This window comes from Cervus elaphus, chromosome 31 (genome assembly GCF_910594005.1).
Source record: "Cervus elaphus chromosome 31, mCerEla1.1, whole genome shotgun sequence".
In the NCBI taxonomy this organism is placed as follows: domain Eukaryota; kingdom Metazoa; phylum Chordata; class Mammalia; order Artiodactyla; family Cervidae; genus Cervus; species Cervus elaphus.
In genome coordinates, this window is record NC_057845.1 from 42,100,482 (window position 1) to 42,113,908 (window position 13,427).

General features: G+C 42.6%; 1 protein-coding gene across 6 annotated transcripts in view; it reads left to right on the plus strand.

The window, feature by feature from the left end:
* The window catches only part of ST3GAL6 (ST3 beta-galactoside alpha-2,3-sialyltransferase 6), a 90,105-nt gene that overhangs the window by 21,271 nt on the left and 55,407 nt on the right, over window positions 1-13,427 (plus strand). For 3 of the 6 annotated variants that reach the window (XM_043892575.1, XM_043892576.1, XM_043892577.1), the window contains exon 2: window positions 1,148-1,300. The exons of 2 other annotated variants lie outside the window; for them this stretch is intronic. The gene's annotated coding sequence lies outside the window, so the exon portion shown is untranslated. Of the gene's footprint in view, window positions 1-1,147; window positions 1,301-11,493; window positions 11,625-13,427 lie in introns of those variants that run through there. One more of the 6 variants, XM_043892582.1, reaches the window with a different exon arrangement.

Below are 13,427 nucleotides of genomic sequence, written 5' to 3' on the forward strand. Positions count from 1 at the left end.
CCTAATAGAACAGAGTAGAAGTCTTCTATTGTAATTGCCACTAAAGAGCACCATTCTGCCTTTGTTCTAATTTCTAAATGCACAAACTGCTTAGCACTTCACATGTGAAATGTATATTGAAATATATGAAAATAAGCATTTTCTGTTTCTCCATAAATTTTGAACTTTAGAGAAAAGAAATCCCATGCAGTCCACAGCTCAGCCTATCAACTGATTTCTTTTTTCTCTGTCTTGCAGTCATGTGTCACCACTCATGCATCTCACGTATGGAAATGTACTCAGCTTTTTAAAACTTTATTTGGTAGAATCTAAATAGTTTTCATGTTACTCTATGATGTTCATAATTAAGCGTAATCATTTTCTTATTGTAGGACATTAGAGTCATAAATGTGTTCTGAAATAAATATTTGCCCCATTTTTGGTGGTTTTTTGTTTATGATATTTGTTTCATTTTTATTTTTTAAAAAAACACTTTCTACTAACACAAGAAATATAGAACATGCGGGGTTTTATGTTTTATTTGTTTCTGTATCAGAGTTTTTAGTCTTGTGTAAGAAAAACGGTAGCAGGAGCAATTTGAGATTTTTTTTTTCTTCCAAAGTTTTTTGGAGAAAGTAGCCTACCACACATTGTTAAAGCAGTTGCTGTTCACACTAACCTCCCACCCTTCCTTCTGGATGTTTTTGTTCTTGATCTCTCCTCCTTCTGTCTCCCTCCCTCCCCTTGCTCTTCAGAGTTTTCCAGCAGCTCCTCCCCTCACCTCTGCATTGAACAATAAAGCTGTGTGTATGTGTAGAGAGGAGCTGAAAAAGGAGACAGATGGTTCTTTCATTACCAGGTTGCTCCAGATTAATTGAGTTGGATCTGTTATTTTTTTCAAGGAGACTGAGCTGGGTCCCGTGGATAACCAGTCATGAGCTACAGTCTTGTAGTACATGCAGCCGGTTTTGCTCTTGGATTTCTGGTTTTGCTCTTGGATTTCTTTGTTTTTGGTAATCATGTCATCCAGTGGAGAATTTAGGGAGGGGTCTGTAGTGCCTTTACTAAAGTAGTGTTTTCATTAAGACTTTTCTTTTTAACGCCTTAAGATTTTTCTTGGGTTGCTGAGCCATCCTTATAAGCATGCTGAATGTGTGTTTTGTTTCAGCACTTGCAAGTGAAGCACCAGCACACCTCTTTGCCTTGGATAATTTCTAGTGGACAATATAGCAGCAGCCTGCTGGGCCTCCGGCGCCCTGACCACATTCTGCACCCTCAAGGACAGAGAGGACCCCTGGGGAACAGATTCCTCACAGTGTAGGTGAGCAAAAGCCCCGGGACTGTCATCTCAGACTTCTTAGATGTGAAGTTTGAACACTTGAAATGTTCTGTTACAATTCTCCTTCAGTTAAACTAACTTTATTGCTATATAATTGCTTTACAATGTTGTGTTCATTTCTGCTTGCGTCACAGTGTGATCCAGCTATAAGTCTACATATAGCTTTCCGTGAACCTCCCTCTCACCCCACCCTCCATCCCACCCCACCCTCCATCCCGCCCCTCCAGGTCAGCACAGGGCGCCGAGCTGACCGGTGACAAGTTTTCTGCTGGCTGGTGACTTTAAAACACCCTTTCCTTCTCTGTATACAGCTGCCTGTTAATTTATCTCTCACTAGTTTAACATGTAGCCAGAGGGCCTTTGAAACTGTGTTATTATGTAACCAATGACTCTTACAATTCAGTTCAGCCCAGTTCAGTCATGTCCGACCCTTTGCGACTCCATGGACTGTAGCACTCCACGCCTCCCTGTCCATCACCAACTCCTGGAGCTTACTCAAACTCACGTCCATCGAGTCGGTGATGCCATCCAACCGTCTCATCCTCTGTCGTCCCCTTCTCCTCCCGCCTTCAATCTTTCCCAGCATCAGGGTCTTTTCAAATGAGTCAGTTCTCTAGCATATCTCAAAATTGAACTATGAAAGCTTTAGTTATTATTTTTATTCTCAATCTTAATGGCCTTCTTTGGGACTGTTGTAAACCAACATCAGAGTGAAAGAGTAAGTAAACTGAAGTTACAACTAGAATATTATGTGTATCACAAGTGCCATTCACCAGCTGTGTTAGAATGAACTCTAGTTCCCTCTCTGCCTTTATGCTACAATTAATAATATTCACTGAAGTATTTTAATATAGTTTGTAGGTATATTCTCATTACATTCCTAGAATCCCATGTACAAATATACACCAACTTATAAATTTATTCTGAGAAAGCTCTGGAGCTCAAATGTCTACTAGGAATTACCTCTATGTTTTACCCATGAATCCATCATCTTTCTGATATGTTGAGATTTGTCAGAGAACTGTTAGTCATCTCTCAAATTTGTCATCACTTTGTTTACAAATCATTGTGTGAAGGACAGTTATTGACTGACAGCATTGTGCTTTATGGGTACTGGGGAGTCTGGGCATTGACAATGGTTTGGGGATTTAGTCCTTGGGAATCTCTGGAGATCTTCATTGTTCACACCAAAATTATGAGTGGATTCAAAGCTTATCCCTAGTGTCCCAAGCCACTGGGCTTGCAGAGCTCTTGAGCATCGTGAACATAGGCTGGAGGTAGGGCTGGGTCTTCAGTTTCTTCCTGCCAGAATATTTATGTTTGGCTGCACTGGGTCTTTGTTGCTGCCCTTGGGCTTTCTGTAGTTACATTGAGCAGGGTTTCTCATTGCAATGGCTTCTCGTTGCGGAGCATGGGCTCCAGAGCATGAAGGCTCAGTAGTGGTGCTGCGTGAGCTTCGTTGCCTCAAGGCATGTGGAGTCTTCCTGGAGCAGGGATCAAACCTGTGTCGCCTGCATTGGCAGGTGATTCTTAACCACTGGACCAGCAGGAAAGCCTCAGAAACGTCTTAACTGAATGAAATCTGGGCTTTAAAGGGCTTCCCTTGTGGCTCAGCGGTAAAGAATCCATCTGCAATGCAGGAGACATGGGTTCAATCACTGAGTCAGGAAGACCCCCCGGAAAAGGAAATGGCAACCCACTCCAGTATTCTTGTCTGGAGAATTCCGTGGACAGAGGAGCCTGGTGGGCTACAGTCCATGGGGTTGCAAGAGTCCGACATGACTCAGCAACTAAACCACCACTGCTGGGCTGTAATCATCTTGGTGATTTGTGGAATTGCCTTTCCTGTCAATCTATATATCTCCTTCCATCAAGAAGATGGAAATATTTTGAGTCTTTATAACCTAATAGTGAAGAGCAGAGATTCTGGTGTGTGCCTGGGTTCAAATTCCAGTGCTGCCACTTACGATTTGAGCATCTGTGGGCACGTTATAACTTCTCTGTGCTTTAGTGTCTTCATCTGTATGATAGGATGACCTTTCTTAAGGGGTGGTTTTGAGGATTAAAAGAGTTATATACCCAAAGCATTTAGTTTTCTTGCCCTTTGTTGCATTGTTTCTTCTTCTTCCTCCATTCCCTAGTCTAGGGCTGACATATATTCAGCTCTTCATCCTTACCTTGTTAGGATGAAGGTGTTCAGTTCAGTTTAGTTCAGTCGCTCAGTCATGTCCGACTCTTTGCGACCCCATGAATCGCAGCACGCCAGGCCTCCCTGTCCATCACCAACTCCCAGAGTTTACTCAAACTCATGTCCATCGAGTCGGTGATGCCATCCAACCATCTCATCCTCTGTCATCCCCTTCTCCTCCTGCCTCCAATCCCTCCCAGCATCAGGGTCTTTTCCAACGAGTCAGCTCTTCGCATGAGGTGGCCAAAGTATTGGAGTTTCAGCTTCAGCATCAGTCCTTCCAATGAACACCCAGGACTGATCTCCTTCAGGATGGACTGGTTGGATCTCCTTGCAGCCCAAGGGACTCTCAAGAGTCTTCTCCAACACCATAGTTCAAAAGCATCAATTTTTCGGCACTCAGCTTTCCTCACAGTCCAACTCTCACATCCATACATGACCACTGGAAAAACCATAACCTTGATCGGAAGGACCTTTGTTGGCAAAATAATGTCTCTGCTTTTTAATATGCTGTCTAGGTTGGTCATAACTTTCCTTCCAAGGAGTAAGCGTCTTTTAATTTCATGACTGCTGTCACCATCTGCAGTGATTTTGGAGCCCCAAAAAATAAAGTCTGACACTGTTTCCACTGTCTCCCCATCTATTTTCCATGAAGTGATGGGACCAGATGCCATGATCTTAGTTTTCTGAATGAATGTTGAGCTTTAAGCCAACTTTTTCACTCTCCTCTTTCACTTTCATCAAGAGGCTTTTTAGTTCATCTTCACTTTCTGTCATAAGGGTGGTGTCATCTGCGTATCTGAGGTTATTGGTATTTCTCCCGGCAGTCTTGATTCCAGCTTGTGCTTCTTCCAGCCCAGCATTTCTCATGATGTACTCTGCATATAAGTTAAATAAGCAGGGTAACAATATATAGCCTTGACGTACTCCTTTTCCTATTTGGAACTAGTCCGTTGTTCCATGTCCAGTTCTAACTATGAAGGTGTTAGGTGTTGCTAATTGACCCCAGCATTTGCTTCTGAGCCTCAAACATAGTATTTGAATCCTCAACATTGTAATGGGTCCAAATCAGAGTGTAAGAGGAAAACTTTTTTCCAAGTCAGATTATTTGTAAAGCTCTTGATTTCATTTCTTGCTTCAAGACATATATTTGATATGCTGATTACACATCTAGGCTGTTTGGTTTTACTAGGGCTCAGAGCAGTTTTATTATGAAAGGCATAAAAAGATATGGCTTCTATAGCCAGAAATATGGTCTGAGTTTTGCTAATGAATTACTGTTATCTTAAATGCCTTTTATTTTATAAGCTGATGAGTGAGGCTTTCCAATACAGATACTTTGAAATATTTTAATGAATGTGGAGAAATAATAGCTAGCATACAGTAATGGAAGCTTAATTTTTTTTTTTTTGGCTTTTGTTGTACAATGTCATGAGTTCTGTGGTATAATTACCAGGATGTTATGAGTTAGTTTTTTCATGAAGTCTTGGTGTATGAGCAGCTGATACTTTATTAGTTTTAAAAGAAGAATTAAAAACAAGATTAGGAAAGTCCTTACCCTGTGCCAGGCATTTTTCTAAGTGCTTTATATTTACAACGTACATAGCTCTATTAGGTACTATCTTTATTCCTATTTTACAGATGAGGTATAAAGAGATTAAGAAACTTCCTAGGGTCATATCACTAGACAGAGAACTGAAACTCAGACCCAGGGGTCTGATCACCACACAGGCAATCTTAACCAATTGTGCTGCTCGCTACGAGGCCTGAATTGTATGAAGAAGATGAGAAGGAAGATGGAAGAACCAACTTAAAGATTCTTAAATGCCAGGCTAAGTGATTTTATGTTTATTTTGCAGACAATGGAATGCCATGAAGGTTTTCCTGTGGGGCAGGTGACAAAATAAGAGCTGGCCTTTGGGGAGTTTATGCCAGTGAGCACGTGGGTTGGTTTAAAGGGAAGATAGCTTAGAGATCATTGCTTGTGGTTTGAGAAGTAATGAGAATGTGGGTTTAGAAAACAGGATGAAGATAAGACCCTGAGAACACCTGTATTTAGGTGTGGTGAGGAAGAAAGGAGTTAGAAGCTCAGGCAACAGGGGTGAGACCCTGTGCCGCCCAAGGCGCGTTTTAGGGATTGAAAACTGTAGAGAGTGAAGAGGCCTGGAATGAAGTGAAGACTTCAGGGTTATTACTGTGTACCCACGACGAGCCTGGAGTCAGGCTGGAGGAAAACCCACATAAAAATGTTCTCCTGAGCTGCCGACTCTGCTACTTATGAGTGAGGTCACTTTTGGCAAGTCTTTGCTTTTTTTTCTAAATCCTGTCTGCTGCTTTTGTGATGTGGTGACATAGGACCTTATTCTGTCTGAATGCCCTGAACTCTTTCAGTTTTTCTAGCTCTATGATCCATAATACCTGGGTCCCAGTTGTGAATAGCAATCATTGGAAATGTTGTTGTGATTGTTTGGCAATTCAGTTGGCCTTTTTAGGTAAATAAGAAGGTGATGGAGAATGAAGTGTGTGTCCCTTAGGTGTAATCTGAGAGGAATCCTATATATTTTCTCTGAGGCTGTAAACAATATAGGAGAGAAAATGTCTGGGAATTTACAAAGAGACTGCAAACATCCCCTGGAATGCTGAGCGAAGTTTTTCTCAAAGCCATTTATTTTCAAAGAGAGTCCTACTAGTTTGTTCAGACAAAATTCTGTTGATTGGAAATTTTAAAAGATCAAGCCCAAAGAACTCTTAAAAGGGGTAGTATGGAACTTAAAATGAGCTTCCAGTTCCTTTCAGACTGTTTTTTGTGAAGCCCTGATCCTCTCCATGGGATCTAATTCCTTTTTCCTTGGACCTTCTCTAGCAGTGCTTTGCAAACATGCAGATCACTGGGGATCGTGTTAAACTGTGTATTTGACTCCGTGGATCAAGGTGTGGGGAGCTGAGATTCTGCATCTCTACCAGGTTCCGAGGCAATGCTGGGACTGTTACCCAGTGCAGGTCAGTGAGCCTGCAGTGAGGCCAGACAGCTAAATGTCAGATTTTGGAGCAGAGAAAGGTTTATTGCAGGGCCAAGCCAGGAGAGTGGGTGGCTTGTGCTCAAAACCCCTGACACCTCTCAGGTGATTTGGGGTGAGAAGTTGTTATGGCAAAATATGGGATGAGGGATGCAGGGTATGTGACTTTGTTCTGATTGGTTGGTGGTGAGGTAACAGGGTATGTTACAGGAATCTTGTGCTGAGCCTGGAGTTATCATCTTAGACGTGGGTGGGATGCTGTAGTTTCTACAGAAGCACTCAAACATGCATCAGTTCAGTTCGGTTTAGTTGCTTAGTCGTGTCCGACTCTTTGCAACCCCGTGGACTGCAGCACGCCAGGCCTCTCTGTCCATCACCAATTCCTGGAGTCTAATCAAACTCATGTCCATTGAGTTGGTGATGCCATCCAACCATCTCATCCTATGTCGTCCCCTTCTCCTCCCACCTTCAATCTTTCCCAGCATCAGGGTCTTTTCAAATGAGTCTGTTCTTCACATCAAGTGGTCAAAGTATTGGAGTTTCAACTTCAACATCAGTCCTTCCAATGAATATGGAAAAACCATAGCCTTGACTAGATGGACCTTTGTTGGCAAAGTGATGTCTCTGCTTTTTAATATGCTGTCTAGGTTGGTCATAACTTTCCTTCCAAGGAGCAAGCGTCTTTTAATTTCATGGCTGCAGTCACCATCTGCAGTGATTTGGGAGCCCCCAAAAATAAAGTCTGACACTGTTTCCCCATCTATTTGCCATGAAGTGATGGGACTGGATGCCATGATCTTAGTTTTCTGAATGCTGAGCTTTAAGCCAACTTTTTCACTCTTCTCTTTCACTTTCATCAAGAGGCTCTTTAGTTCTTCTTCACTTTCTGCCATAAGGGTGGTGTCATCTGCATATCTGAGGTTATTGATATTTCTCCCAGCAATCTTGATTCCAGCTTGTGCTTCTTCCAGCCCAGCGTTTCTCATGATGTACTCTGCATATAAGTTAAATAAGCAGGGTGACAATATACAGCCTTGACGTACTCCTTTCCCAATTTGGAACCAGTCTGTTGTTCCATGTCCAATTCTAACTGTTGCTTCCTGACCTGCATACAGGTTTCCTGTGGGGCACACAGGAAGGATGTATACCAGGGAGGGTCCCACTGGGTCCTCCTGGTTTTTGAACCACACTCTGAGGAGCTGGGGTCTAAAATGTTTCATTCTACTTACCACAGCAGGTAATCAATCAGACTCCTTTTGGAACAATGTAACTGCCCTCACCAGACCAGGAGCTCTGTTCACCATATCTTGAAGTAGAGCACACACCCGTATTAAGTGTTCAGTAGTCATAGAGTAATCCGTTCTTACCCGGGTCAGCGATTTGTATGGTTCAGTGGCATCAGTAATTTGAATTGTTTATAGATAGAGGATTTTCCTTTTAACTGAGAGATTGAAGCAAATGTAATAACCTTCATGTAAGTTAAAAAATACACTATGTGACCCATGATAACATGTGTATACCCAAATCCTTGTATTAGAATTTTCGGTGTAGTGATTCTGAAAGCTGAAGTCTCTGTGCACCGGTGTCAAAGTGAATCTCGGAGAGAGTTTTGGGTGGAGTTGAAAGGAATAGCTTTATTACTTTGCTAGGCAAAGGGGAACATAGCAGTCTTGTGTGCTGAAAAACTGTGTATCCCCTCCCGGAAGGGTTTGGTGAGGAATTTTATAGCAGTGGCCCAAAGGCATGGTTGCTGATGAGGATCTAGGTGTGTGCAGGCCATTTGCTCCTTTAATCTGGCCTCAGGGTCTCCTTTGTATTTGCATCCCCTTCCTTCCCTGATTAGCAACTGTTTGAATCTGCTCTTCAAAACTCAGGGAAGACCTTGGAGGCTGGAAGCTATTCCCTACAAACGAGGAAAGGGGTGGGGGGGCACAGAAAGGCCGCTGTGCCCAGGAGCCCCACAGGGTCTTGCTTGATTTCAGTAGCTGTATTTATATAATAGTAACCAAATGTCTGTTAACTGGTGAGTTGATAAACTGTGATTATGGTATAGACATAAGATGGAATACTACTTAGCGATGTCAACTAATTTAAAAAGTGTACAACCTAGAAGTTGAGAATTATGTTTTATTGGTGGCCTTTCTGAGGACTGTAACTGGAGAGACAGCCTCTCAGATAGCTCTGAGGACCTGTTCCAAAGAGGCTAGGGAGGAGCTAGGGTATAGAGGAGTTTTTGCTAAATTAAAGGGCTTCCCTGGTGGCTCAGATGGTAAAGAATCTGCCTGCCATGCAGGATTGATCCCTGGGTCAGGAAGATCGCTGACCTTGCCTGGAGAATTCCATGGACAGGGGAGCCTGGTGGGCTATAGTCCACGGGGTCACAAAGAGTCAGACGTGACTGAGCAACTAATGCTTGCTTTGCTAAACAAACAAACATAGTTGAACATCAGAAAATTACTGCTAATCACGAAAGAGACATCTTGAGTTAATGATTTTGGTGCTTTTCTGTGTGTGGGAAGATGCAAAGTCTGGGCTCATTGAAATTACTCCTTTGATAGACATCTTAACTGTCGAGGACCCATATCCTGTTTTCTCCATCTCAGAGTGTGCTGTCAGAGGTTTAGGGGTGGTGGAGGGAGTGGGGGAAGCAGCTGCAATGGCTGATGGTTTGATGGTGGGCAACCCTGTTGTTTATTGGAATGGCAAGCAACATTTTTTCCCTCCCAATAAGAAAAAGGAAGGAATTCCTGGTAGAAATAATGACATGGATAATTTTTTTCAAAAGCATTATGCTAATGTATATAAGCCAGAAATAAGACATGGACTGTATGATTCCATTTATATGGCCTTTTAGAGAAAGTGAAACTACAGAGGTGAACGGGTCAGGGGCCAGAAACGGGGGGAAGAGAATTGCCTGCCAAGAGGGACACAAGAACTTTCACACTTGCTGGAAATGTTTAGTATGATTTTGGTGATTGTTACACGACCTTACAGGTTTGTCGAAGCTCATGAAATTGTACACTTAAAAGTGGTGGATTTTATTATAATTTTTTCCCTCTACACAGTTAACCTTAAAAATTGGCCACATCATTAACCTGTTAACAGTACCTCTTACTCAGAGAGTCTACTTAGTCAGTGGGGCATTAATCTAAGAAGTAGAGAAAATTTCCACTCTGGCAGAAGAAATGGGTCTCTGGGAGAAAATATGAATGAACAGTAGGAACATAAGAAGTTCCTTTAAAAACTCCTTTGTTTATTTTCAATGAAGCTGAGGCTCAAGGGAGAAATCTTGAAAATAGGAGGTTCAGTTCATTCATTTTTAACGTCTAGTATAGTGGACTATTAGCTGAATGATTTTGGTGTGTCCTGTTATGCTATGAAAAACACCAAAATTCTGCTGATAAGTCATTTCTTTTTATATTCTTGGCAGAGAGCATACCCAGTTTAGGGGGCAGGATTTGGTCATCTGCTTTGGCACTGAGGGCTTAGCTTTTATTGGGTAAAAAGATATGTCTCTACATCCCAAGGATGAAATCTGGGAAAAGCATTGGCTTTCTTGAAAGATTCAAAGAGGAGGTATGTGTACGCATATAGGAAATAGCTGCATAGCATTGTATGGCAGAAGAACCGAGGGGAAAAAGAGAAAGAAAATGATACATATTCTTCTTCTGCTATGTACAATGTGCTGTTTAGAAATCAGCCAAGTGTATACAGTTGGTCCAATTTGTTGAAACTATACAAATCTTTTGTAGGGGGAAGTGTGCGTAAATGAAATGATAATTTTCTATTTTTCTATAATTTTCTATATTGAAAATATCTATTTTGATATTACTCAATAATATCAGATTTCCGCCCCCCCCCCCTTAATTTGTTTTAAATAACAGTAGCTCAGAACTTCAGATTTCAGTTTAGCTTTTTAAGGTGGTATAATATTACTTGGGGTTGCAAAGAGTCGGACACGACTGAGCGACTTCACTTCACAATATTACTTATTACTTAATTTTATATGTATTATTCTTTATTTTAAAATTATGGCCTGTTGGAAGATTTCAGATCCTTCTAGTAGAAATCTGATCAGCCAGACTTACTAATTCCTTAAGATTTATCTCTTTAGTTGTGAATTGAACAGTTTTTCATATTATGTTATTTCTAAGTAAGTATATTTTAATAGATGCATACTTTATCATTCCCTTGCTTAAAAAGTTAAGTGACTGTATTTAGTTCATGCTGTTATAGTTATAAAATACAGTAATTATAGTTTTTCAGAATGTACAATTTACAAGTTTCCCATAATGTATAGAAAGATCTCTTGAGTGGGAATGCTGACACCCCTGCTTTCATCATCGTGTGTGGAAAGAGCTTGGTGCAAGGCTTGGCATTTTGTAAGTACTTAATAAAAGTGGAAGTGCTAGTCGTGTCCGACTCTTTGCAACCCCATGGACTACAGGAACCCATCAGGCTCTTCTGTCCATGGGATTCTCTAGGCAAGAATACTGGAGTGAGTAGCCATTTCCTTCTCTGGGGGATCTTCCTGACCCAGGGATCGAACCCAGGTCTCCTGCATTGTAGGCAGATTCTTTACCATCTGAACCACCAGGGAAGTACTTAATGAAGGGTGCTGTTATTTACACCATCATCAGCCCCAAAGGGTGGAGCTCATTGGTATATAAATGAGGGGACACATTTGGATTGTGCCATTCGTGATAAGGACCGTTACATGAAAGATGGGCAGTAAATGAGTTAAAGAGAACTGAGGCCTTTGCACCCATACCGAGTCCTGTGTGTCTCCTTTAAGGCTCGGACTCTGTGGAGATGGCTGATCTAGGAGGCTTCGGGGACCCGTGGGGCTGGAGTCGGAGACCTAGACGTGAGCGCAGAGCTAGAGCCGCTGCTCAGGCTCCCAGGGACACGTAACTGCAGAGGAGTCACAGACTGAGCAGGCAGTAAACACAAAGAGGAAGGAAGGCAGGATGTAAGATCTGTTGCCAAGTTGAGACGGTCTTGGGTGTGTGTCATCATGAGCTGGGGTCTGGTGGAGCCCTGAGTGCAGAAGGACCTCTCCCCGGGTTGGACAGACGCAGGCTCAGAGCAGGGCCGCTTGGTAAGATTGTGGAGGTGAACCTTGTAACAGGGGCAGGCGGCTGAGAGGAAACTTGTGGTTGAAATTCTGTCCGCACAGGGTTCTGCGGGGCCAGAAGGGATGTCCTTTTCTAACTTGCACAAAGATGCAAGTGGTTGAGTGTTTTTGTTGAGCATCAGTATGCTGGGGGAGAGAGGAGACAGAGCCTCAGCAGAGCAAGACATTGGTCACTGGCGAAACGGGGTATCAGGGGACGAGAGTGGATGACGACGCGGTTTAGGATGCTAGTTACTTAAAATTGGAAGTTTGGTTGCCGGGCTGCTGGGTTGGTTGTGAGAGAGAGAAGAATGCAGACCCTGGAAAATTAGGATGTAATTTAGGGACCTGGCAATAGGAACTCAGGCCTGGTGAATGACATGTTCAAGGTCAGCGGGGGATTAGTAAGAACCTGACCAAACTGTTGAGCTGCTGCTGAAGGCTTCTGAAGCTTCCTGTCCTTTGGGCCAGAATCAGTATCAGAGGTTGGGGTGGGGCTGAGCCTGCAGACGGGCTGTGGGGTGTGTCTGCAGCTGGGCCTGGAAGGGCGCTGGGTGTAGAGAAGCCAGACAGGCTGGGCCCACCCACGTGGGGAAGCGTGCTTCTTCCCTGATGTCCTATAATGATTGAGATACCCGCAGGGCTTTTGTACCTAGGGAATAGAATGATGTTTCCAGAATTATTGCTGAATGTGCTTTTTTCTAACTGGTGGTTGAAAAAAACCAGCCGCTGTATATTCAAAAAAGCATTAGGAGAGTCTAAGAAAAGAATCTGACATTTTCAAGTGTCATTCCATAGGGTTTTTGTTTAGTTTTCATAGGCAACACTGTTATGGTTCTCTGGGGCTCAAGGCTCCGAGCCTCCAGTTTGAATCTTAAACATACTGAAGTTTGAGAATCACTGCTCTAGGACACTCGGAGAAAAAAAAAATAACAGATTTACTGAAATCCAGAAGAATGGGGTAGGGAAGAACAAGGTTGTGAGTAGTAGAGTTGTATTTTAGCACAGCATTTGACTGCGAACTTGATCTCCATTTCACCAGTTCCTAGGATTGTTACTGCTTAGGGGGCTGGCAGGATGGACAGATTAGACATTGTGTAATGCTTAGTCTGGTATCAGAAGAATAGACCTGCACCCATCCGTAAAAGCTCACATCTGGAGAGCAACAGTGCAGTGTGTGGACTCTGGTCTGATGGATATGGGTTTGAGACCTGTTCTGCAGTTTATCGGCTCAGGAAAGTTACTGTTTCTCTGAGCTTCAGTATGCTTATCTCTGAAATGGTAATTACGAGTTTACTATAGGCCTCACAAGGTGGATGTGAAGATTACATTAGATAATACACCAAAAGCATTTTATCAGGGGCCTTGACACATGTATAATACACATTTATCTTAATGATTCTAATGAGCCATTATTCACTGGGCATTGGCCCATGTGCTGGGCATTTTGGGTAAAAAATTAATACAGAACATCTAGTTATAAGATCTGGAACTCCATTCAATGGCTGTCTACGTAGCGTCTTCTGTGTAACATGTTTTGTTAGATGCAGATACATGCATGGAAATAAAATGATGGACGAGTCCTGCTCTCATGGGTCTTGCCAGCTAGTGGGGTCGTCATTGTAATATCTGTTACGCTCTCTGTATTTCAGTACATTTGTTATTGGTGTCCTCCATGGTTCCCTTGAGAATCCTAGAGCAATGATTCTCCAATTTTAATTTGGGTCAGCATAAGAATCAGACTGGAGGGCGCTTGTTTCAATACATGTCCCCAAGCCCCAGAAACTC